At 35.5% G+C, this 27,079-nt stretch overlaps 1 protein-coding gene and 1 pseudogene across 1 annotated transcript in view; both read right to left on the reverse strand.

Annotated features, from left to right (window-relative positions):
- Positions 1 to 27,079, reverse strand: part of NEGR1 (neuronal growth regulator 1) — a 1,017,459-nt gene that overhangs the window by 935,711 nt on the left and 54,669 nt on the right. The window lies entirely within an intron of this gene.
- Positions 7,214 to 27,079, reverse strand: part of LOC105609899 (baculoviral IAP repeat-containing protein 2-like) — a 74,518-nt pseudogene continuing 54,652 nt past the window's right edge.

Consider the following 27,079-nt stretch of genomic DNA (forward strand, 5'->3'; position numbering starts at 1 on the left):
TTGCTCATAAACTGGGTAAATATATATGGCTATAAACCTGCCACTTAACCCAGTAGAACAGTGTCAGCACATGGTCCAACATTTGGCAACATAAGCTTTTAAATGCTGAAAGTTTCCCTACTTTGATCTATAGGAAAAAATATCTTCTACATGATATACCAACAGGGAAAAGTATTTATATGCCCAGCTTATAGATCTAAGAATAAAAGATCAAAACAAAGGAGTAATTAAGCTATTTTGTTTAAAAGCAGAAAAAGACACCTCTACATTTGGTAAGAGTCTATGATGTAAAAGACAAAATAAGGCTTTTCCAAAGCTACAGATTGAGCCAATTTAGATTATTCATATCAAAAACAGATTTTGATGAAACTAGTTAAAATTCAGTTCAGTATTTCTATTTACATTTTTTGGTAGTGTTAGGACCACTGCACTGTACAACTTTATCAGGACCATTCGTCCGATATTCAATTTGAATAGTAATCCCGGAACTGTTCAAAAAAGTGCCTGAGTAACAGGCACAGACTTCATAACTAACAAATGTTTATTAAATGAAATGAACATTAAGACATTACAGGAAAAACTAAGCCCTAACGGCAAACTGGAGCTTCCCTGGTGGCTCAGACAGTTAAGAATCTGCCTTCAATGCAGGAGACCACAGTTTGATCCTGGGTCAAGAAGATCCCCTGGAGAAGAGAATGGCTACCCACTCCAGTATTCTTGCCTGGAGAATTCCATGGACAGAGAAGCCTGGCAGACTACCATCCATGGGGTTGCAAAGGGTCAGATATGACTGAGTGACTTTCACTTTCAATGGGAAATTAATATTTATCTCAAACATTTTAAGCAAAATAAGACAAAAATTTCTCTCAATGACCATAATGCATCATTGCACTCTTGATTGTTCAAAGATCTTCTATGATTGGTAGGGAAATGAGCCAGAAACTTTCCCCACCAGTTCTCAGCTTCTTGAGCTGAAAAACTACTTCTGCTTTTGAGTTGACTGTCCATAATAAAGGTCACATTTTTCAGCCTTCTGCATTGCCAGGGGTATACATATTTCTGTCCTAAAGATTGGAGGTAGAAGAAATGGAAAGAACAATCGGTCTGGCAAAATGGGAGAATGTATGGATTTTTCTTTTCCTGTCCTCTTTCCCAATGATCAGAACAATACTGTGATATTGGTACTGGAGAGATGGTAGGCCATGAAGTCTCTTTGGGGATAAAGAAGATGTAAATTCTAACAACGTTTAAAGAGCCTGGTTCTGTGACACTCAGTAACACCATGCTAACAGTGAACCATTTACCTTTGGAAATTAATGTGTGACAGAAATCAGTTGCCATCTTGTTTTAAAAACTGTCATTTAGTGCTTTCTATCACTTGTAGCAAAATCTACTCCTGATATAGAAGTGAATGCTCAATTTGATTTTTCTTAAAAATATGTTTTCTGGCTTATGATTTTCTTCTTTTTTTTTTCTACTTCATATTTTTGACTAGAAGAACAATTAGAAAAAGTTAAATAGATCATACCAGCTTAGAAAACAATTTGATAAATCTGGAGAGGTTGCTGGCCAGAACAGGAAGAAGAGGAGACGAATGCCATTGTTACCCTAGGCTTAAGCAGAAATGCAATATAAACTAAAAAATTAAAAAGCACCCCAAAGAAAAGGAAAAAAAGAGGAAAACTCCACAGAACTGCAAAAGCTCAATGTAGGGGCAGAGGTTTAGGACAACGATGAAAAAAATGTGACCAAGGGGGAAAAAAAAATAAAGTTCAAAAGCTTAACTGGATTTCTTAGTGCCGATAAAATCAACAACTACAATAGAGTGGGGAAGAAAAAGAAAAAAAAAATCCAAAAGATCTACAGAACAAATCAAAAAATAAGAATAATAAATGTTTTTCTTGAGTCAAAAAAGCACCCCAAATATTTGGGAGATAAGGCAACTGAGGATTTTGATAATAATGTAAGATAGATTATTATTTTGTGTTATAATCTTTCAATTTTTCAATAAAGAATGAGTTTGGAGTCTATTTTATTTTAAAGTGAAGTCATTCAGTCGTGTCTGACTCTCTGCGACTCCATGGACTGTAGCCTGCCAAGATCCTCCATCAATGAGATATTCCAGGCAAGAATACTGGAGTGGGTTGCCATTTCCTTCTCCAGGGGATTTTCCCAACCCAGGGATCGAACCCGGGTCTCCCACATTGTAGACAGACACTTTACTATCTCAATATCCCACCAGGGATATTCCAGTAATTCTAAGTTTCCTATAATTGTAAGATGGACCCTTTCTTTATGCATTACCAGTGATAAAAATTCTCCCTATGTGCTAGTATAAAATGACTTAAAATATACATTTGATATATGATGGTTAATATTAGCTCTATAAAATTTGAATTTTTTTTATTTAGTCCAAAAGATCTGCCAATGTCTATTGCCTTCATTTGATTTGTGTGAAAATGTCATACAATTATGTTACAAATATTTCAGAAACAACAACACAACTTCAATCAATTGTATCTTCTGTTATGTCCTATAAGGTACTTGCTTACAGCTTTGAAAAAAAAAGTGCATTAATTACTCCACTAATATCAAATTTATACCTTTTGTTCTTTCTTTCATGTCTTCTGGGAACAGAATACTGTTGAATTTACATCCTTAGTTCAATATTTGAAAACATTTTAAATGGTAACAAAACTAAACCCTTGTACTCTTAACAATGCACATAACTCAAATGAAGTGACAAAAATAAGGATAGCTTAGATGAAGTTTGTCCACGCACAAGCAAGGACAACTATGCCACTACTATTGCCTGACTGACCACAAGGGTGGATCTTAAGAAGCATCATTATTTCAAAGGCATTAAAATGTGGGAGGGGTGGGGGGAATACCTAAAAATCAATTAAATGCAGTGTATGTATTTTCTGAACAGTCATTTTATGCTTAAAACTTGATTAAATTCATCTTAATGAAACATCTGATTTTAATAGACTAGTATAAGAAATTAAAATAGTAATGGTCATGATCACCAAATCCCTCAAGCTTAATATGACTGGCTTAATTTTACTAGAGAGTCATATAGAGAAAATGTTAAGATAAGAATACAAATGCTAGAAGGTGAAGACTACATATAACAAAGCTATATGGTGATGCCTTTATGACAACTTGAATTATGTAAATGACTGCATAATGTTTTTCTTGCCTATAATCATAAAGATCATTCAATAGGTTCCTTGTAAAGGTCTTTAGATCTTCTAAACTTTCCATCTGATGAGAAAAAAATTCATCATTTCCTTCTCCCCCATCATTTTTTTTCTTCAGTACATAAGCTCCAAATAAGATCAAGATTGATTTCAAGAATGAAAGAATCTTTAGAGAGATAAGACATGAGCCAATAAATGCTAACCAATCCAGCCATTTCAGTCAATAGTCATCATATCAGTAGAAGAACCTCTGTGTTTTTCAGCTCCCTAAGCAGTGATGTGTGAAAAGTCAAGAATGCTGAGATTTTAAGGGGGGAAAGCTGTTGATTCTTGCTATCTTTTACAAACTGTGGCTCGCTCACAGTTCACAGCATGTGAAACAATACAATCTGTTTTTCATATATCCAGACTAATTACATGCTGACTTCTTTCCAGCATTGTTCCAGTTTGTGTTAAAAGGACAAAAAAAAATCTATGTAAAAATAATCAGAGTAGTGTCAATGAGCTATGTGATGTGTATATACATATATGCTGATTTCACTTCTACTTCAAAGCTATTACATATACATAACAATAAAGAGTCTTACATTTACTTTCAAATGAGAATAAAATACTATGGAATTAAAGATGTTACTAGGTTATAGTCATTGATTCTTATTTGTGAGAAACACCAAAAATATTTTCAGTCTCCCTTTTGCAACTTGTCATGGAAGATTTAGTCAAGTTTTCAGAACCACAGGGACAATATAACAATGCTTAAAAATAAAATTATATACCCTTGTGGAATATAATATAAAACAATAAGAAAACATGAAATTGTTTTGATGACAGTCATAACTAAGTGCTTGAAGTATGAATAACTCTATTATATTGCAAATGTAGAATTTTTCTAACACAAGATCAGAATTAGAAAGACAATAAAAACAAATGATTTTATTTAGGAAAAAACAGTCACCAAATTTCAAGGCTAATATGTAGTTTGAAAGTTATTTTTGAATAAAATACTGATGCTTAATTTACAGTGACAAGGTACTTCTAATTTTATCTTCTCATCCAACCCACATATCGGTATTAGAAGATCTCATTCTACAGTCATTCCCCACTTGAATTTTCAGGTATCAGAAAACCAGACTGGGTTGACATAGCAAGATTCTTAAGAGCCAGAAGAGTGAGGGACTGACTCTCTGACCTTCATCTACTTAAAGGTTGCCTTGAACATAATACTGGACAAATACTAGAGGTGCAGCTTCAAGCCTAGGTATATGTGCATTAAATTGGAATCAAAACTTGAATTGTGTTAATCTTCTAATATTCTTTACAGTCACAATCCTTTGTTATTTTTAGACAAAGTTTCATACTCAGGAGTGAGATGTGACAGGTGATTTTTGTAAAAAAAAAAAAAAAACAAAAAAAACACCTCCATTCATTTACTGGGTTGGTTTTCCAAAAATATGCAGATGCTGTCCTACTGAATGTCTACTATGTGCCAGACCTGATGCTAGAGCTTGTGGAGACACAGAAACAAATGAGGTATCTCTAGCCTCATGGGCACATGGTTTAATAGGAAAAACAAAGAGACATAAAACTAATTCTAATGCAATGCGATGTGATAAATGTTATACCAGAAGTATGATTAAATATAATGTGAGCACAGATGGCATGATTAAGTCTGTGGAGGAGGAAGGTCAGGCAATTTCGTGAGTGTGTATGGGAAATGCTATTTTTAAAAGCATCAAATACACATTGTTAACAGATGATTATACTTGAGTTTTGGCACAAACCTATTTCTGAAAAACATGGCATAAGAAGAAAACACGAATAATTTATGAAAATATTTGAGCCAATAGGAACACTGACTATTCAAGAAATGGCAGCATCCTAAACTTCACTGCACACAAGTACCCAGTGATACTAATTTTGTATGGGGTGTTAAAGTGCCTCATAATTAGATGCTGCTATGTACATGACTTGCTATCGTTCTACATTTATTATCTTGAATTATTTAATGTCCACATCTTCCAATGAACTAACATTGATATCTTATTTTGTTCTCACTCCATGAGTTGATATTTTTTTCAGTACACAAAGATGAGCAATGAGTTAGAGATCGAAGAGGCTGAGTCCTCATAGTTGAGACAATCATTAAAAGAGAGAGAAGAATTCATGTTGCATTTTATGAAATTATATCTTAGCTTCATTTTCATTCAAGAGGGCATAATACAATAGCTGGTGTTTTAAAGTGACTTCTCTTTATTTTGTCATCGGTGCAAAGAGCCTAAGAAAAATTGCTTCTGAGTTTGTCTTACTTTTATTTGCTTGATGATCACAATACATGTATCTCATTAGTCCTTCCTCCTGATTATGCATGATGTCTTTACCATTTCAAAGTACTTATTTGTTGCTGTTCAGTCTCTAAATTGTGTCCAACTCTTTGCGACCCCATGCACTGCAGCAGCTAGACTTCCCTGTCCTTTACTATCTCCTGGAGTCCACTTAAAGTTACCTCCATTGAGTCAGTACTCAAGGATATATAAATTGGATCGGGGTAAAAATGGACGAACACGGTGCCTATGAACCATCTGGAATAAGATCATTCCACAAAAGGGGACACTGGGACAGAGATAGAACCTGTAGTAAAGACCAGGAGGGTATTGTGTACACTCTCATAGAGAGGTCTTTGGTCCTTCTACTTAAGACAAAAATTGAAGTCATTTTTTGAGACAGAAAAAAATGGAAACAGATAAGCAGGTTATTTAAGATTTAGACAAACTTTGGTGGATAAAACAATCAAAAACAGTTAACAAAGTTTTATAAAACCAAATCATTGCAAACTATGCTTATTGAGAATCCATTTTATATTAAATTATGATATACATATTATGTATAGCACTTCAACAATATTTTACAAGTATGTGGAATCCAAGTTCAACAAAATATTAATTTTATACTATGGAAAGGTGATTGTTGAGAAAATGTTGAGATATAATATATTTGATATGCCATTCTGTTCAGTGTCTATGTTCATCTCTTGAAAAATATTTACTGAATTACTGCCAATCAAAATCTCTTGGACTGAAAAAACATTTATTGGAAAACTTAGCTAATAACTTTTAAAAAATAATTTATATATGCCTATATTTCAGAAAAATATTTATCCTCGTGATCTAATATATGTAACAGAACAAGTGAACAAAGAATCCCCTTCATTAAAATACCATTCGGTAATTTTATTGACTCTACTGTTGAGTAAAATCTGGAGATTAGATAATACAAAAGAACAGAAAATAGAACTATAAGGAACTAGACATAATTCCATTTGATTTTAAGAATAATTTTGCATGATCTGGGAAAAAGTTGACATCTCTACTCTTCTTTATCCATAAACTAGAGTCCCTAACTGTGACGTGGGACTACAATCTATACTAAAGAATTCAGCATATTTAGTGATACTATCAATAGAATGGAAAGGAAATAATTATATACATATAACTTGGCAAACTATGAAATACTGATATAAATTTTCAAATATTAGTCTCTGTAATCTTAACTTTAAAAATACAGATAAACCAGAACAAGAATACTTCAAGTTTATGTCAACATATTTCTGTTACATTGTGATAAGATTTGTTATTAACTCTCTGAATAGAAATAGAATTTTATTTAATTTTATATTTAAGTTACTCATTCAAATAATGAAATAGAGTTACACATTTTTGGTTCTCCACAGAAATATGCATATATTTTTTCTTCCTGTATAATTTTTATGTAGAAGGACTTTAGAATTTCTAGTAAAGCTCTTTTAGGAAGATAAGAATTGGTATCTTTTCATTGATGGAAATATTACAATAAAGTAGATTACAGTTAAAGAGCATTGCCTATGAAATATGGTTTAATTAAGCAATGAGAAAATATTTTTTCATAACAGTCTATACCAGTCTCCTGAGGTAATCTTGTGTCAAAGAGAAATATATCATTATTTTCTTTTGAAAACGATGTAATAATTTAAAGCATTTTTCTAGTTAGGCTATTTTAAATGTTTATATTCTAACAAAGTGCTAGCTATTTTATATTCAATGCCACTATAAAATAATCTGATATGTATGATTGCAAGATATAAAATTAAGCAGTCAACCTCTGTCTTATTTTGATAAAGTATACGGCCAGAATTTTAAAAACAATGGGTGATTCATCAGTTAAAAATAGCAGATTAGCAAAAACAAACAAACAAAACAGTTAAGTACTCATCACCTCTTCCTCCACAATACAATTATTAATGTAGCAATTTCTAAAGATTTTGATAACTTTATCTTTATTTCTGGCTGGTTTGAGGAGATATACTTCTTCAATATTAAAATAGACTAAGGAATCTTTTTTTTCAATCATTTTTTAAGTAAATATAGAAAGCACAGACTGAAGTTAAAAGCAAATTCTTAATCTATCAGTTGGCTTACCTGTGAAAGCACAATAGTAGTACTGACTTGGTCTACTAAAAGGAATCAATGTACTTTATAGTACCAGGATCTATACATCAGATACATACTGTGTATTCAGTAAATGGTAGCTATAACAATTATAATGTCAGCACATTTCCTTGTACTAATCAAACAACAGAAATACAATACTCATTGAGTAGCATTTGATTTTTTGGCTCATTATTCACTTTAATATAATAAACTTTAGGTGATGAAGGAACAAAGTAGATTTTGGAAGATGTTCCTAGAGTAACAAAAAAGGTTAATTTTTATTCTTTAGCGCAGCAGTTCTCAAACTGGTCTACAAACACTTGTGTGTGCTTAGTCATTTAGTCATGTCCAATTCTTTGCGACCCCATGAACTGTAGCCTGCCAGGCTCCTCTGTTCACGGGATTCTCCAGGCAGGAATACTGGAGTGGGTTGGCATTTCCTTCTCCAGAGCATCTTCCTGACCCAAGGATTGAATCTGGATCTCCTGCATTACAGGCAGATTCTTTACCGTCTGAGCCATGAGGGAAGCATACGACACCTGGGGGTCCCCAGATGTCAACTATTCTATCAGTAAAAAACTATTTTTATAAGAATTATGAGACACTGCTTGCCTTTTTCATTATGTTGACATTTGCAAATACGTTGCAAATGCAACAGTGGGTAAAACCCTTGGAATTTTAGCAATAATCAACTCAGAGGCATGGTGTGTATCATTTGGTTGAAAACAATGCTAAAACCTTAAGCATACATGTTTTCAATAGTCAAGAAAATGAAATGGAAGGTATGTATAAAGTACTTTTTATGAATTTCACATTACAGTGGTTGTCTCAAAAAAGTACTTGTGTGATTGTTTGAGATGCAAGCTGAATTAGTCATATTTTTCATGGCACATCATTTTTTACTTAAAGGAATAACCGATGGACAAAAATCAAGATTATACTGAGTTAGGGTTTTGGCAAACATTTGGTTGGAATTAAATCACTGTCCTTACAACAGTTTTTGTTATAAGGATGAAAACCAGCAAAACTTAAAACTTCTGACATCTTGATTCTGTCATCATAATCCTGAGGGCTTTTTAGCTCACACAGCAATGCTTAGATTATACTGGTGGCAATATTATAAATATAATTATTTTTCTTATATTTTCTAATTTAATTGTGGACAAATGGAAACAGCTGACCAGTGCACGACCTTACAAATGCAAGCATGGTTAAGTATATAGTCAAAGTACAGGCTAAACCAATGAATTTTAATGTAATAGAGTAGAAAAATTTGACTAATATGGTTTGAGATTTCACATTGCAATTAATCATTTAAAAATACTACTTGTTGAGTTTTGGGGGAATATAAAAGAAGAATATCAACATTTTCGGGAAAAAATATTATTGTAGTCATCCTTTATGAACTCTGTATTTGTTAAGGCAAGATTTTCTTTCTATACTCAATCAAATATAATATCATCACAGACTAAATGTAGATTCAAAATGAGAATCCAGCTGTCTTCTACTAAGGCAGACAATAGTTATTAAAAGTAATAAAAGTGTAAGACAGAGCCACGTATCTCATTAAAATAATATATGTGTATATATATATAGTTTTATAATTATAACAATATTAATATGCAATGGATTCATTTTTTATTTATAAATGAATTGATGTTATGTTTTTAATTTATCAATTTTAATTTCTAATAAGATAAATATAGACACAGCCCAAATATACATAATCTCTTTGGTGTCTTAGGTAATTTTTCGATGAAAGTAATTTCATTTTATTTTAGATTTAATAAAAGACTGTAATGAAAAATCTAAGCTAGTGTTTAGAATGAACAGCTAATTTTCTGAAAAAAAAAAAAACTGGTATATTACAAACAATAACATCATATCAAATTTTGCAGCAAGGTCACAGAGCCCTTTCTCCTTTAAAAACGATTTTTAACTTTATTGAATGAACATCTTTTTGGCTAAATCATACTTCCAAAGTCTTTTTGTTTTTTGTCATGTTGTGCTTTGAAATAATTTTCTTCTCAATACTTATATCCAGGATGGCAGATGGCTCATAGGTTAGGTGCCTAAAATGGACAGGACCAAATTAACACATTTGGCTGGAACTTATCTCAGGAAGCCAAGCTTGGTGGTAGGCAGCTGGTCACCAAATTTATCAAAAAACCAACAACAATTGAAGTCAAGATTAATCTCTAAAGGCACAAATGTTCAATGTCCAAAGAGGGTCTTATAATCCAGATCACTCCTGAACATTGACCTTTCATTATCATTCACATTGTTTATAAACTTTTCTGCCTTTTTTTTTTTTTCTATGCTGGTAGAAAAATAAGGTGATAATCAAAACAGTGTTCACATGAAAACTGTACAGAATTGATACATATAAAAGCATGAAAGATCAACTAAACATTTTGAAAGTTTTTCCACTTATACAAAACAATGAATATGATATAGAAAGAGTTGTGGCCATGAATAAGAGAAAGAAAAATATAACATATTTACATTTTCTGAAATTTAAAATATTTTAATGTTATTAAGACTTACAAAGTCACAATTTTAAAAAGTATAAAGGGAAGAGGTTTTAAAAGAGAGGCCATGTTTTGTGTCAGGTGTATGGTGGAGACTACATACCCTCATGGTACAGTCAGAAAAGACTACATAAGACAAGCCAGTTGAGGCAGGCAGTCAGGAAGGCAGTAATGCAGTGGGTATAAGGAAGTGTAAAAGGGAATTCAAGGTGAATAGGCACAGCCAAGGGCATGAAAATAAGAATAATTCTATGGAGAGGAATAAATCTTGCATCTTTCTGATCACACTATTGAAAAATTCAGTGATGTATAAAAATTCTAAAGCTATTAATTGTAGTCAAATATTGAGATTCTTTTCCAGTAATTTAATTGGGGACCAGAAGACAGGATGAGCATATTGTAGAAGCAAGGTGTAATTCACAAGAATGATGGAAGACAAATTCAGTATTTATGGAGCCAGATATATTTTTGTCCTGTTGATTTTTATAAAACGTTTGCAAAACTGACTCAGGCTTACCATATGCTTAGAAGATCGTTTTGCTGTTATTGTTTTTGTTCTTCCAACAAAATAATACACATGGATCTGACATGGTGATAAATTATGCAATGTATAAAAAGCCTTAACAAAAAGTTTCATACTAGGAATTATGAAGACACTCATGAATATAATTCACAAAAGAAATACATCTACTTATAAACACATCAGTGGTTAGTATCAACTATTAAATCCCCTTCCTACGAGAAAGTATCCAGGTATATTATATTACAGGGAAAAAGGGTACATTCAAAATGAATTTTTTCAAACACCAATAAATGTGGTTAATCTAGAAATTAAGTATATTGTTCATACAATGGCATACTTTGTGAATTTTTAAAAAATATTTAAAGTTAGACTTTCTTGGTGGTCCAGTGGTTAAGAATCTCCCTGTAAATGCAGGGGACATGAGTTCAATCCCTGGTCTGGGAAGATTCCACATGCCTTAGAGCAACTAAGTTCATGTACCATCAACTACTGAGCCCATGCTCTATATTCTGGGAATGGCAACTACTGAGCCCTCATCCTGCAACTACTGAAGCCTGTATGCCTAGAGCTTATGCTCTGCAACTAGAGAAATCACTGCAATATGAAACCTGTGCACTTAAAAAAAGAGTAGACTCTGCTTGCTGAAACTAGAGAAAGCCTGTGTGGAGCAACAAAGACCCAGCACAGCCAACAATAATTATTTTTTTCATAAATATTTTAATTTTATATTATAAATGTTAGCTTTCAGGAGATAATTATTTCCTGTGCGACTCAAATGCTAAGTAGCTTTAGTTATATCCGACTCTGTGACCACATGGACTGTAACCCTCCTGGCTCCTTCATCCATAGGGATTCTCCAGGCAAACATACTGCAGTGGGTTGCCATACCCCCAGGGGATCTTCCCCCACCCAGGGATCAAACCTGCATCTCCTATGTCTCCTGCACTGGCAGGTGGTTTCTTTACCACTAGCTTCACCTGAAATACATAATTGCAAAGAACTTGTAGTTTCATAAGCTTTCACAAATCTACCACATAAAGAACTATCCCTGTCATTACAGGGAAGGAATGCAGTCATAATGACCAGCTGAATTCACACATGCATATAAACACAAATGTCAGGACTAAGGATGGCATTCTCTCGGCAATAAAGCTGGTTTTTCTGCACACAGGAGGTCCTCCAACCTCATACTCACAGAGTACTCTTTCTTCCCTCTAATATGGCCCTCATTGTAGTGGCTGAAGTTGTCTGACTATATGCTTTCTCACACTGCAATGTCCTTGAGGGTAGCTTTCAGATCTGCATTTAGCAGCAGGTATTCAACTGCTTCTTCTTGAATGTATAAGCACTGTTGCCAGGACCATAAAATCATTGAGAAAGATTATCTCCAAGCAAACAGAATTTGTCTATCTTGGACTTCCTACCATAGATAATAAACTATTACAGGGATGGTTTGAACATCTTTTATGTTCTTAATAAAATTGATATTTATTGCCATATTATAGAATGTTTTATATCTAATCTCTCATATATAACAATAGTGTTATATAATTAATTTATGTTATAGTACCAAGACAAACTTGATATTTTGTAAATACTTTCTTTACAAACTGAAATTAATTTAAGCAATACTATTCTGGGTTATGGCTCCCTTGGTGGTTCAGTGGTAAAGAATCCTCTTGCGATGTTGCAGGGAAGATCCCCTGGAGAAGAAAGTGGTAACTCACTCCAGTATTCTCGACTGGGAAATCCCTTGGACAGAGGAACCTGATGGCAACTGAACAGTAATAACACATTCTCAGTTATATATGGATTCTATGGGAAAAAAAATATTAGTTGATACAAAGTTATCTGCTTATATCTACTATACTATTTATTATATGTCACTCTTATCTCTGAATGAATCAAAATATAATAATAGAAATGTTTATATTTATATGAAAAGGATCCTGCATATGGCTGAAATATTACCAACCTCACACTTGACTTTGTTATAATTATATTAATGCTGATAAACAGTGTATAAACTTAACAAATGATCATTGACTTTAAAGTTTCAAAGTTGATTGAACAATTATTTGGAGGGCAGTAAAGAGATCATCATCTGTCTATCATGTCTATAACCTGTAACACATTATTTCTTTTGGTTGTACAACTAGAAATGGCATTGATGATAGTTACCTACATGCCCTTGCTCTAAAGACAAATTATTTCTATGATTTCTTCATATAATATCCATTCATCTAATTACTTTTAGGTCCAAAATTCCCTTGAATATATTCTTACTGAAACCATTCTGTCTACATAGCTTTGTATTTAGTACAATTTTCATGTTAATATTGTCACTTTAACTGTCTATGGTTTGATTTTACTAATAAACTCACACTGTTGTAAAATATGTGACAGCTCTCAATACTTATCATTTCCTAGTAAATCTCAGAATAAATGAATACAATAAGTCCTTCGGAAAAAATAATTATCTTAAGAGAAGAAGAAACTCACTACTCTATAGTTTATGATTAGTCATCAGTCATGTCTGACTCTTTGCGACCCTATGGACTGTAGCCCACCAGTCTCCTCTTTTCATGGGGATTCTCCAAGCAAGAACACTGGAGTAGGTTGCCATTTCCTCTTTCACTCTATAGTTTAAATAAATAGAATTCAAATAACAGAAAAGTTTATGTACAAAATAGGCTTTTTTAGGAATAAAGGCAATATAATAAAATCACAGGATTTAAAAAATTAAAGATTCCCTGATAGCTCAGTTGGTAAAGAATCTGCCTGCAATGAAGGAAACACCAGTTCGATTCCCAGGTCAGGAAGATCCACTGGAGAAGGGATAGGCTACCCACTCCAGTACTCTTGGGATTCCCTTCTGGCTCAACTGGTAAAGAATCTGCCCACAATGTGGGAGACCTGGGTTCAATCCCTGGGTTGGGAAAATCCCCTGAAGAAGGGAAAGGCTAGCCACTCCAGTATTCTGGTCTGGAGAATTTCATGGACTGCATGGGGTCACAAAGAGTTGGACACGACTGAGTGACTTTCACCTCACTTTTTCAGTGTGGCATTTTCCAGATTCTCCTGTAGAACTTGGTTACTGGATGTGATTAAACATTAATTTAATAAAATATGCCTTGATAAAATATGGTTGCTAACTGAAGGAAAGCTACATGGCTCAAAATAGCCTGGAGTTAAAACTCCCCTCCAGGTCCTCTCCACCATTCTATACAGAATAAAGAACTTTCTCCCCTGAAGAAAGGAATGGACATTAAAATTGATTACATTCAGCTCGCAGCAGATCCCAGTTTCCGGCTGGTCTCAGCAATTCCTTGCCTCAATTGTTGAAAGCTAACTAGTCAAAAATAATCATGAGGAAAAACAGACCCCCTCAAAATGATGCATCTCCGCATATATGTTTTCTATACATACCTCCTCTCTTCTTGACTTAGGGCAGCAGCCCAATAATCTGACTGCTGCCCCTTCTTGCCTCATTAAAGGTGATCCGTTCCTGTAGAGTGCTGGTCTCGTTCTTTTTCCGAACCTTGTCTTCTCTAACTCCCTTACCTTACGCTAACCATAACATACAATGCCACCTTAGAAATTAACCTTGAACACTAGCATACTAAATACCATAAAAATCCTGAAGCGTTAGATTTTATTTAAACGAAGCCTTCTTTATTTAATCACTGAGACCTTTCCCATTATGTGTATTTAAGTCTAGTTTTCCAAAGCACCATTTGTGATACAAAGATTTAGTCTGCAGTGCTTTTAAACCATGGCCTCAGAACATCTGACACTCCTCCTGTTAAGAGGAGTCCCCATACCTTGAATCTAGTGGCTCATTACTGGTGGGCTTATTTGTCCAGTAAAGTAAGGCACAGTGATCTCTGTGACTTATGATACTAAGTCCTAAAGGCCATGCAGCTTCATCCTGGCTCAAACACATACACTTGAGAAGTTTCCTCTCAGGACTCAAATTCTAGGTTCTAAGAACTCTAAATAGAAATCTTGCATCTATGTACTTTAGTCAACAATCTCATCTGTCCCCAATCCTTGAGTCATCCCAGGCTACATGTTAGACATATGAATAAAGATGTTGCTAGATTAGCTCTGTCGAACAGAACATTCTGTGATGATAGAAATGTCATATATATATACACACTGGCCAAGGGGTCATCACTAGCCACATGTGGCTTCTGAACATTTAAAATATGGCTAGTATGGCTGAAGAACTAAAGTATTAATTATATTTAGTTAATGTAAATTTTAACATAAATGGTGGCTACTCTATTGGAAATGGGCAGATAATTCAAGCCCCCAGCCATTTGCATCACCCTCTGCTGCTTCCCAGAGATCACAGGGCAAAGACAAGTCATCTTGCTTTATCTTGTCCAGGTTCATGAGCTACAAATCCTATGAGGATTTTTGTATTACTCCACAAAGTTTGGAGTAGTTTGCCATGCAGCAATAGATAACTGAAATGGAATTCCAACCTCTTAAGTACTAGAGAAAAACTGAGGTCAAAAATTACGCTTTGTACAATGTTCTGTTATTGGATTCTGGAAAAAACAATACAATACAGGAAAGAGTAAATCCTACCAGCAATGGACTCTCTTAGTAATGTTATCAAACTTGGAAACCTGAAAGACTATGATGAGTGACAGTTCTCTCCTACTTAATAGACTCCTGAAATGTGGTATATGAGTGTCCAGAAGAATGACTATCATTCCATTAGTCAAATACAGGTCCTGCCCATTGTATAATATTATCTTCCCTTAAAATGGAAAATTTTGAATTAAAACTACTTCCGTAGAAATTATAACACTAAATAGCAAGTGATACATAGTTGCTAAATATTAACAAAAGACATCACAGTAATCCTGATACTCCTCTCCCACTCCTCAAAAAAATGTTATGATCAGTTTACCACTTAAGCCTTCACTACAGTTTTGATAACTTATATGGGAGAAACAAAAATAAACCATGTTTTATCTTTAAAAAAATAAGTAAAATATCTTTTTTTCATTTCTGATGTATTCAGTATATAACTTAAAAGTATCAGACAGTAAATTAGCAACATAAATAAACAACATCCCCATCTCTCAGCAGCCTGACAGCTTTGTTATGGTTTACAGTCCCCAAGGAAAGTCTCAGCACCAAGATATTGATTTGCACCACTGCACTTTTCTGACTAATTATTATCAATGCAGTCCCTCCAGTTAATCAGTTCATTCTCACAGTAAGAGTAGCCTTCAGTTTAAATTCATTATGCTGATAAATGACAACATTACAGCTGCATGACAATTTCTTTAATTAAAGAAAAATTTTTTTACAAAGATCAGAGGACTATGGCATGCTTAAGTATATCAAATTGACTGCTAAAGTTTCTGTCTCCCAAGAACTCAACGTTTCACTGAGTTTTGCATCCAACATTTCTGTCTAAGTTTTAAAAAGTAGGTTCCCCTTTAATAACATTTATCTTGAGAATCGTGTCAGTAAGAATGACCCTGTAAAGAAATCTGGTCAGGAAATATGTCAAATTCATTGACCTTTTTCCCTAATATATGGTTAGGTTATTTCAGAGGTAACGAAAGGAGGTGGGAAAGTGGAGGATGCTATTTTAAATGGGGTCAAAAATTTCTCTGAAAAAGTGCCTTAAATATCTGCAAGAAGAGTTCCATGCAGGAGATACAGAAATACAAATACACTGAATTATGTGCTCTTTAGATGTAATATTTTATGCAATACTCCTAACTTCCCCATGAAGTGAGAAGTGAAAGTGTTAATTGCTCTGTCGTGTCTGATGCTTTGTAACCCCATGGACTGTAGTCCACCAGGATCCTCTGTCCAAGGGGTTCTCCAGGTATTAACACTACAGTGGGTAGCCAGTGCTTTTTCCAGAGGATTCTCCCAACCCAGGATCAAACCTGGATATCCTACATTGCAGGTACATTCTTTACCAACTATGCTACCAGGAAAGCCCCATGAGGTACTCCCTATTAAATAGGTGAAAAGTGAAAGTTGCTCAGTTGTGTCTGACTCTTTGTGACTCTATGGATTATACAGCCCATGGAATTCTCCAGACCAGACTACTGGAGTGGGTTGCCATTCCCTTCTCCAGAGGATTTTCCCAACAAAAGGATCGAACCCAGGTCTCTGGCATTGCAGGAAGAATTCTTTACCAGCTGAACCAGCATAGGTAGGTCCTATTAAAAGTAAAATCTTTCTTATTTCTGTATGAATAAATTCAAGCTTACAAAAATAAGTAATTTGCAACCTCACTGAGGTTTTACAGTGTATTACAAATTGAAGGAAAAGATCTTTTTACAGAGCTCACTGTATTCACTGCAAACTGATGTTTCCTCTAATACTTGAAACAGAGAAAAGGAGACAGAGACAGAGATGAAGACAGATATGGAGAGAGAGGCAAAATCTCAAGTACACTTGAAATTTACCTGATAATTTATTTCCATCTAAACACAGTTTATTTCTAGGTTTAACATAATATATCCAAGACGAGTTAAGTAAACATTATGCAAAGACATGAGTGATTATGATAACTATTGCCATCATTTATGTTACAGACTATTAATTTTTTCCAATGACTTTAAAAATGATGCCTTTCAATTTATTTTGGAATGTTTTTCAGTAGTTTTCTCTAATAGTTTTGAATAAGGGAGTGAATGAAGACATCTGAACATAAAGGAAAGACCTGATTACAAACCTGAATTTTATGGCCCTCTGTTTTTCCATCAGACAACAGAAATATAACAGATGTGCATTGAATAAGTGAATGTCTATGCTTTTATACACATGTTGGGCAGTAGTGGCTGAGGCCTTCAAGCAGTATCTATATATAGTAAAAAAAAAGTTTTATAATTAAAAACAATAGTCTTTGTACTGTTATTACTTATGAACCAAAAAAGAATCAATAATATTCTTGTAAACACTTCTGTCAAGAAAATTTTTAAGTATTTTAACATATTTTGCATACTAGGTAAATAAATTTGTCATGCATTTTAGAAAGTATTCCTAAAAATGATTCAAAAAGAACACACCTGGGCTTTATTAAGACAATTTTAAAATATTTTTAAAAATTCTGTATGCTAAAATTACAGGTTCAGTACTATTATAATTGCCATGTACTATTTTGCCATGTATATATTTCCTCATATGATTCTTACAACAGCCTTGTGGAAATGTCTATTATTATTTACAGACGAATGAAGTGAGGAACAGAGAAGTAACTTATTAAAGATTTCCTCAGGAATAAATGACAGAATTTAACGTGAACTCAGGACTGCCTGACTCAAGTAACTGTGAACTATTATTCACAACACAGTGTCCATTTCTCATCAGAGTCGAATTAAATGAGATAAATTTATAGTGTTAGCTATAAATAATAATAAATAAAGTTACCTTATGATTGTCAAAACTAGAATGTCCATAAAACTATTTCATTTAAATATAAGTTCTATACTAGTATATTTGAAAGTACCTTGTTAATATTTATATTTTTAATAAAAATCAATTTTAATATATATAACTTCTCAACTTATCATATAGTGACTGAATAAAAGAAACTATTTACCAAAATTCCCCTAACATTATATCCTGTGTTTTACAGATTATTTCTATGATAGAAACAGAGACTGAAAAATAAGGAAAAAAATAGTTAAGAAATTAAGACTATTTCTAAATATTTTCCATTTACAAATTTACATATTAGGTATATGTTCAGTATCACTAACAGGTATCTAGTATGTATACACACACACACACACACACACACACACACACACATTTTACTATGGGGCTCTATCTGAATTATCTGCTACTGCTTTATTGACTACACCAAAGCTTTTGACTGTGTGGATCATACAAACTGAGGAAAATTCTTCAAGAAATGGGAATACCACACTATCTGACCTGCCTCCTGAGAAATCTGTACGCAGGTCAAGAAGCAATAGTTAGAATTGGACATGGAACAAGAGACTGGTTCCAAATCGGGAAAGGAGTACATCAAGACTGTATAATGTCACCCTATTTATTTAACTTATATGCAGAGTACATCATGCAAAATGCCAGGCTGGATTGAGCACAAGCTGGAATCAAGATTGCTGGGAAAAATATCAATAACCTGAGATATGCAGATAATACCACCCTTATGGCAGAAAGCGAAGAACTGAAGAGCCTCTTGATGAAAGTGAAAGATGAGAGTCAAAAAATTGGCTTAAAACTGAACATTCAGAAAACTAAGATCATGGCATCTGGTCCCATCACTTCATGGCAAATAGATGGGGAAACCATGGAAACAGTGTCAGACTTAATTTTGGGGGCTCCAAACTAACTGCATATGGTGACTGCAGCCATGAAATTAAACGCTTGCTCCTTGGAAGAAAAGCTATGACCAACCTAGACAGCATATTAAAAAGCAGAGACATTTCTTTGTCAACAAAGGTCCATCTAGTCAAAGCTATGTTTTTTCCAGTAGTCATGTATTGATATAAGAATTGGACTATAAAGGAAGCTGAGCACCAAAGAATTGATGCTTTTCAACTGTGGTGTTGGAGAAGACTCAAGAATCCCTTGGACTGCAAAAAGATTCAACCAGTCAACCCTAAAGGAAATTAGTCCTGAATATTCATTGGAAGGACTGATACCGAAGCTGAAACTCCAATACTTTGGCCACCTGATGTGAAGAACTGACTCACTGGAAAAGACCTGGAAAAGACCCTGATGCTGGGAAAGATTGAAGGCGGGAGGAAAAGGGAACAACAGAATATAAAATGTGGGATTGTATCACCACCTTGATGGACACGAGATTGAACAAGCTCCAGGAGTTGGTGATGGACAGGGAAGCCTGGTATGCCGTAGTCCATGGAGTCACAAAGAGTTGGACATTACTGAGCTGATCTTGGTTAGTAATTTTTATTTCTTTAAAATTGGTCATTTCATGTCATTACTTATTGTATGACAGAGAGAAGAAAATCAAATATTGGGCAGGACAATTACTCTTCCCAATAATTAGGATCAAATTTAACCCAAATTAACTCCCAATTTTGACTCAAAATGATTGATATTTGATGATTTTGAAAGAGCATATATTTTTGAGGATTTAAAGAATTATATTCAGTTCAGTTCAGTTGCTCAGTCGTGTCCGACTCTTTGCGACCCCATGAATCGCAGCACGCCAGGCCTCCCTGTCCATCACCAACTCCCGGAGTTCACTCAGATTCACGTCCATCGAGTCAGAATTATATTAAGGTAAGCTTATAGGAAGGAACTGACTTAGCAAGGAAAATACATTTTAGAATAAAAGACTTAGGAAGACAAATTTTAGGGAAAAAAATACTAAACTTTTGGCTTAAACGTATTATAGTCTAAGTAGCCACAGATATTGTCAGAGTGGAAGTAAAAGGAGAGCAAATCTTCAGAATATCTAATGGCTTAATCAGGATCTAAATTTTTATGGAAGTGGGTATTTATGTTATGTATCTTTAAATAAACTACAAATTATGAATTTTTTAATTATTCAAAAGGCAACTATTGTTAGAAGTAGAAAATTGTAGATATAGTTCAAATGTTATTTTACTATTATAGATCTTTTAAAAATAAGAACATCAGGAATAAATGACTATAAAAATGAGAGATCAAGCAAAAACTTAAGTATCAAAAAGTTACATATGACACATGTGCCCTCTTTGTGTTCAAAATCAATACTTCATAGAAGACATATAACTGCTTTCTGAGCCATTAATGTCATCAGGGCACAGACTTAGTGAATATTTAGAGAATAATGCTCTTCTCAATGTCAAATTTTATAACCTTCAACTCCTAATTATCTAGGGAAAGTTTACATCTGACTCCATATATAATTTCATACATTCAGAAATTCTTGTTTCATTATATTGATTGACCTTTGGTCATAACCAGCTATATTTATCAGTTACATACAATTATTAAAAATAAATAATCATGCTCACAATATACTCTTCAAATATTTATTTCTTGGTAAAATGATGGTATTCCTATTCATAATGCCTTTTGAAATTAAAAAAGGAAGTGCTTCAGAAACTAAATGACTTTTTTCATGTATATTTACTTTTATATTTCTGAGCTCTATATTTCTAACAAAACAAAGTACTGTTTCTATTACACTTCTATAACTTTAAAAATGGTACAAAGAACTGTAAGGGCTTAATTATTATAATAATTTAACAGGCACATTGACTGTCTACTCCATTTTCAAAGAACAGCTACCAAATGGACCTCCTTCAGAGAAAAGTAAGACCTGCATGCATGCAAAGCATTTGATTACAACACACTATAGTTAAATCACAAATTTAAGAATAATCATGACCTAAATGAGAAGACGACATTGAAAACAGTCTGGACTTTGGAATCAGAGCTGGGACAGGCACTGCTGTGTTTGATGGTTTTCAAACCTTAGACAAGGGAATTAACTTTCTTGGAACTTAGTTTCCTTCTCTAAAATGAGAATGATAAAAGCCTACCCCATGGAAAGAAGTGGGAGAATGAGAAGCAATGTTATAAAACACAGTGCTTAATAAATAATGAGCACTAAATAAGTGGTTGAGGAAGTTGTTTAAGTTGAATCATTCTGACTGCTATTCCCAGGGTTCTCTATGGGTAAGAAGTGCTTGCTGGGAAAACACCTCCAAAACAGACAGATTGAGGCAAAAGGTAATGTCCCTTCTGATGATGAAACCATGAAGGAAAAGTCTGGGAAGAGATTGCTTTGCATGAAATAAGAAGAATCATTTTGCTCCCAAGAGGGAAGGATCAGGAAAACCAGGATTGGTATTACAAAGCTGGAGACTATACAGGGAAACAAGCATTGACATTGTCTTGGAGTGATGGAGCTTAAGAAGAAAAATTCACAATACCGAGACTGTGAATGTTTGTTACATCTGGAGTGTTTGGCTTTGCTTAGATCCTTCCTTTACCATAACAAACCTTTTGCTTAAATAGTGTTTTACCTTGTGGAAATCAAGGGACACTGGTTAATGTGGTATGGATAAGTGATTGCATATTTGCAAACGAGCATAAGTGAGCTTTAAAAAAGTCTCTGTGAATTCACAAAGTATTGGAAAAGGTTTGATTTCCTAGGATGTATACCCATAGTTTTAGCCAGTGATAATCAGAGCACAACGAGTAAGAGTCCAGACAATGGAGCCACACTTTCTGACTTAAGAATATTGCCTCTCCTAAAGATGTCCTTTTCATTATAGGGAACTGGAATGTAGAAGTAGGAAGTCAAGAAATACCTGGAGTAACAGGCAAATTTGGCCTTGGAGTACAAAATGAAGCAGGGCAAAAGCTAATAGAGTTTTGCCAAAACAACACATGGGTCATAGCAAACACCCTCTTCCAACAACACAAGAGAAGACTCTACATACGGACATCACCAGATTGTCAATATCGAAATCAGATTGATTATAGTCTTTGCAGCCAAAGATGGAGAAGCTGTTTACATTCAGCTAAAACAAGACTGGGAGCTAACTGTGGCTCAGATCACAAATTCAGACTTAAATTGAAGAAAGTAGGGAAAACCACTAGATCATTCAGTGACCTAGTGATTCATGACCTAAATCAACTCCCTTACCATTATACAGTGGAAGTGAGAAATCAATTCAAGGGATTAAATCTGATAGACAAAATGCCTGAAGAAATATGGACGGAGGTTCGTGACATTGTACAGGAAGCAGGGATCAAGAACATCCCCAAGAAAAGAAATGCAAAAAGGCAAAATGGTTGTCTGAGGAGGTTTTACAAATAGCTGTGAAAAGAAGAGAAGCTTAAGGCAAAGGAGAAAAGGAAAGATATACCCATCAGAATACAGAATTCCAAAGAATAGCAAGGAGAGATAAGAAAGGGTTCCTAAGGGATCAGTGCAAAGAAATAGAGGAAAACAATAGAATGGGAAAGACTAGATATCTCCTCAAGAAAATTAGATATACCAAGGGAATATTTCATGCAAAGATGAGAACAATAAAGGACAGAAATGGTATGGACCTAACCAAAGCAGAAGATATTAAGAGGTGGCAAAAATACATAGAAGAACTGTACAAAAAAGATCTTCATGACCCAGATAATCATGATGGTGTAGTCATTCACCTAGAGCCAGACATCTTGGAATAGAAAGTCAAGTGGGCCTTAGGAAACATCACTGTGAACAAAGCTAGGGGAGGTGATGGAATTCCAGTTGAGCTATTTCAAATCCTAGAAGATGATGCTGTTAAAATGTTGTGCTCAATATGCCAGCAAATTTGGAAAATTCAGCAGTGGTCAAAGGACGGGAAAAGGTCAGTTTTCATTCTAATCCCAAAGAAAAGCCATGCCAAAGAATGCTCAAACTACCACACAATAGCACTCATCTCACACGCTGGTAAAGTAATGCTTAAAATCCTTTAAGCCAGGCTTCAAAAGTACACGAACGGTGAAATTCCAGATGGTCAAGCTGGATTTAGAAAAGGCAGAGCAAGCAGAGATCAAACTGCCAACATCCTCTGGATCATAGAAAAAGCAAGAGAGTTCCAGAAAGACATCTACCGTCTGCTTTATTAACTATGCCAAAACCTTTCACTGTGTGAATCACAACAAAGTGAGGAAAATTCTGAAAGAGATGGGCATACCAGACTACCTGACCTGCCTCCTGAAAAACGGTATTTAGGTCAGGAAGCAACAGCTAAAATTGGACATGGAACAGACTGGCTCCAAATCTGGAAAGGAGTACATCAAGACTATATAACATCATCCTGCTTATTAACTTATATATGCAGCAATCAGGCCCTTTCAGTTCAGTTGCTTAGCTGTATCCAATTCTTTGTGACCCCATGAATTGCAGCACCCAGGGCTCCCTATCCACCAATTCCTGGAGTTCACTCAAATCCATGTCCACTGAGTCAGTGATGCCATCCAACCATCTCATTCTCTGTGGTCCCCTTCTCCTTCTGCCCTCAATCTTTCCCAGCATCAGGGTCTTTTTCAATGAGTCAGCTCTTCACATCAGATGGTCAAAGTATTGGAGTTTCAGTGTCAACATCGGTCCTTCCAATGGACACCCAGGACTGATCTCCTTTAGGATGGACTAGTTGGGTCTCCTTGCAGTCCAAGGGACTCTCAAGAGTCTTCTCCAACACCACACTTCAAAAGCATCAATTCTTCTGTGCTCAGCTTTCTTTATAGTCCAACTCTCACATCCATACATGACTACTGGAAAAACAATGGCCTTGACTAAATGGACCTTTGTTGACAATGTTATGTCTCTGCTTTTTGATATATTGTTTAGGTTGGTCATAACTTTCCTTCCAAGGAGTAAGCGTCTTTTAATTTCATGGCTGCAATCACCATCTGCAGTGATTTTGGAGCCCAAATAAAGTCAGCCACTGTTTCCACTGTTTCCCTATCTATTTGCCATCAAGTGATGGGACCAGACGCCATGATCTTGGTTTTCTGAATGTGAGCTTTAAGCCAACTTTTTCACTCTCCACTTTTACTTTCCTCAAGAGGCTCTTTAGTTCTTCTTCACTTTCTGCCAGATAGGTGGTGTCATCTGCATATCTGGGGTGATTGATGTTTGTCCCAGCAATCTTGATTACAGCTTGTGCCACATCAAGCCCAGTGTTTCTCATGATGTACTCTGCATATAAGTTAAATAAGCAGGGTGATAATATACAGCCTTGACATACTCCTTTTCCTATATGGAACCAGTCTGTTGTTCCATGTCGAGTTCTAACTGTTGCTTCCTGATCTATCTGCATACAGGTTTCTCAAGAGGTAGGTCAGGGTCTGGTATTCCTATCTCTTTCAGAATTTTCCACAGTTTATTGTGATGCACACAGTCAAAGGCTTTTGCATAGTCAATAAAGCAGAAATAGATGTTTTCTGGAACTCCTTTGATTTTTCAATGATCCATTGGATGTTGGGCTGGATGAAGCACAAGCTGGAATCAAGATGGCCAGGAGAAATAACAATAATATCGGATATGCAGATGGCACCACCCTTATGGCAGAAAGTGAAAAAGAGCTAAAGAGCCTCTTGATGAAAGTGAAAGAGGAGAGTGAAAAAGTTGGCTTAAAGCTCACATTCAGAAAACTAAGATCATGGCGTCTGGTCCCATCACTTGATGGCAAATAGATAGGGAAACAGTGGAAACAGTGTCACACTTTAATTTTGGGGCTCTAAAATCACTACAGATGGCGTTTGCAGCCATGAAATTAAAAGATGCTTACTCCTTGGAAGGAAAGCTATGACCAACCCTGACAACATATTAAAAAGCAGAGACACTACTTTGCCAACAAAGGTCCATCTAGTCAAGGCTATGGTTTTCCAGTAGTCATGCATGGATGTGAGAGTTGGACTATAAAGAAAGCTGAGCATCAAAGAACTGATGCTTTTGAATTGTAGTGTTGGAGAAGACTCTTGAGAATCCCTTGGACTGCAAGGAGGTCCAACCTGTCCATCCTAAAGAAGATCAGTCCTGGGTGTTCATTGGAAGGACTGATGTTGAGGCTGAAACTTCAAAACTTTGGCCACCTCATGTGAAGAGCTGACTCATTGGAAAAGACCCTGATGCTGAGGAAAGATTGAGGGCAGGAGGAGAAGGGGACGACAGAAGATGAGATGTTTGCATGGCATCATCGACTTGATGGACATGGGTCTGCGTGGACTCCGGGAGTTGGTGATGGACCCAGAGGCCTGGCGTGCTGCAGTTAATGGGGTCGCAATGAGCTGGACACGACTGAGCAACTGAACTGAATCCCTTTTTTAACTTCAAACAGCTTCAAACAATATTTTAAAATTGTTTATATTTTTAAATTTTTACAGCCTATTTTTCTTTTATGAGAGAAATTATGAACAGTACCCTTAATAGGGCATTTCCTTAGAGAAGGGGCACACTCCTGACATACTACCAGATGACCAGAAGTAATACAATAGAAACTTCTTTGCCCATACACACTTTATATGTTCTTTCTTCTTGCATTCTTCCCAACTGTTCTTCCAGTGACAGACCTGAAACATCTGTTGGATTATACTTCATATTCTTTTCCACAAACAAGTTCTTATATAATGTAGGATCAATTTCTTTAAGACAGTGTTTGAAGATGTTGGAGGCATATCTTCAAAATGGTATTGATCAGTTCTCTTGCTTGTAAAGGTATCTGTGTTTTTTGCTAAATAATATCATGTTGCTGTTTATTAATTACATTGGCCTTTAAAAGATTATCCAGGATAGGAAGCACACACATAAACCGTTGAAAGAGAGCCATTCTATTTCTCCAAACTAATGGCAAATCATGCAGAAGCGCACAGGCTGCAAAGGACTGCACAGAAGCGTGGCCAAGAGGAGCTACCCCTCGCCCAAGGTCAGGGGCTGCGACCGAGAGTGCCTGGCTGTGTCGGCACAGGAGCAGCTGAGAGGACCTACCCCACATCTGAGGTCAGGGGCGGCGGCCGAGACGAGTTACGCCATGCCTTAGGTCAGGGAAGGTGGCCGAGAAGAGCAATCCCACATCCGAGGAGTGGCAGCTGCAAGGCGCAGGAGGGCCGAGAGGAGCTACTCCACCTTCAAGGTCAGGAGGGATGGCCATGAGGAGATACCCTTCATCCAAGGTAAGGAGCAGAGGCTGTGCTTTGCTGGAGCAGACGTGGAGAGATACCCCACGTAAAAGGTAAGAGAAACCCAAGTAGATGGTAGGTGTTGTGAGAGGGCATCAGAGGGCAGACACACTGAAACCATAATCACAGAAAACTAGCCAATCTGATCACATGGACCACAGCCTTGTCTAACTCAATGAAACTAAGCCATGCCGTGTGGGGCCACCCAAGATGGGAGGGTCATGGTGGAGAAGTCTGACAGAATGTGGTACACTGGAGAAGGGAATGGCAAACCACTTCAGTTTTCTTGTCTTGAGAACCCCATGAACAGTATGAAAAGGTAAAATGATAGGATACTGAAAGGTGAACTCCCCAGGTTGGTAGGTACCCAATATGCTACTGGAGATCAGTGGAGAAATAACTCCAGAAATAAGGAAGGGATGGAGCCAAAGCAAAAACAATACCCAGCTGTGGATGTGACTGGTGATAGAAGCAAGGTCCGATGTTGTAAAGAGCAATATTGCATAGGAACCTGGAATGTCAGATCCATGAATAAGGCAAATTGGAAGTGGTCAAACAAAAGATGACAAGAGTGAACGCTGACATTCCAGGAATCAGTGAACTAAAATGGACTGGAATGGGTGAATTAAACTCAGATGACCATTATATCTACTACTGTGGACAAGGATCCCTTAGAAGAAAGAGTGAAAAAGTTGGCTTAAAGCTCAACATTCA

Source organism: Ovis aries, chromosome 1, assembly GCF_016772045.2.
Source record: "Ovis aries strain OAR_USU_Benz2616 breed Rambouillet chromosome 1, ARS-UI_Ramb_v3.0, whole genome shotgun sequence".
NCBI classification, from domain to species: Eukaryota; Metazoa; Chordata; class Mammalia; order Artiodactyla; family Bovidae; genus Ovis; species Ovis aries.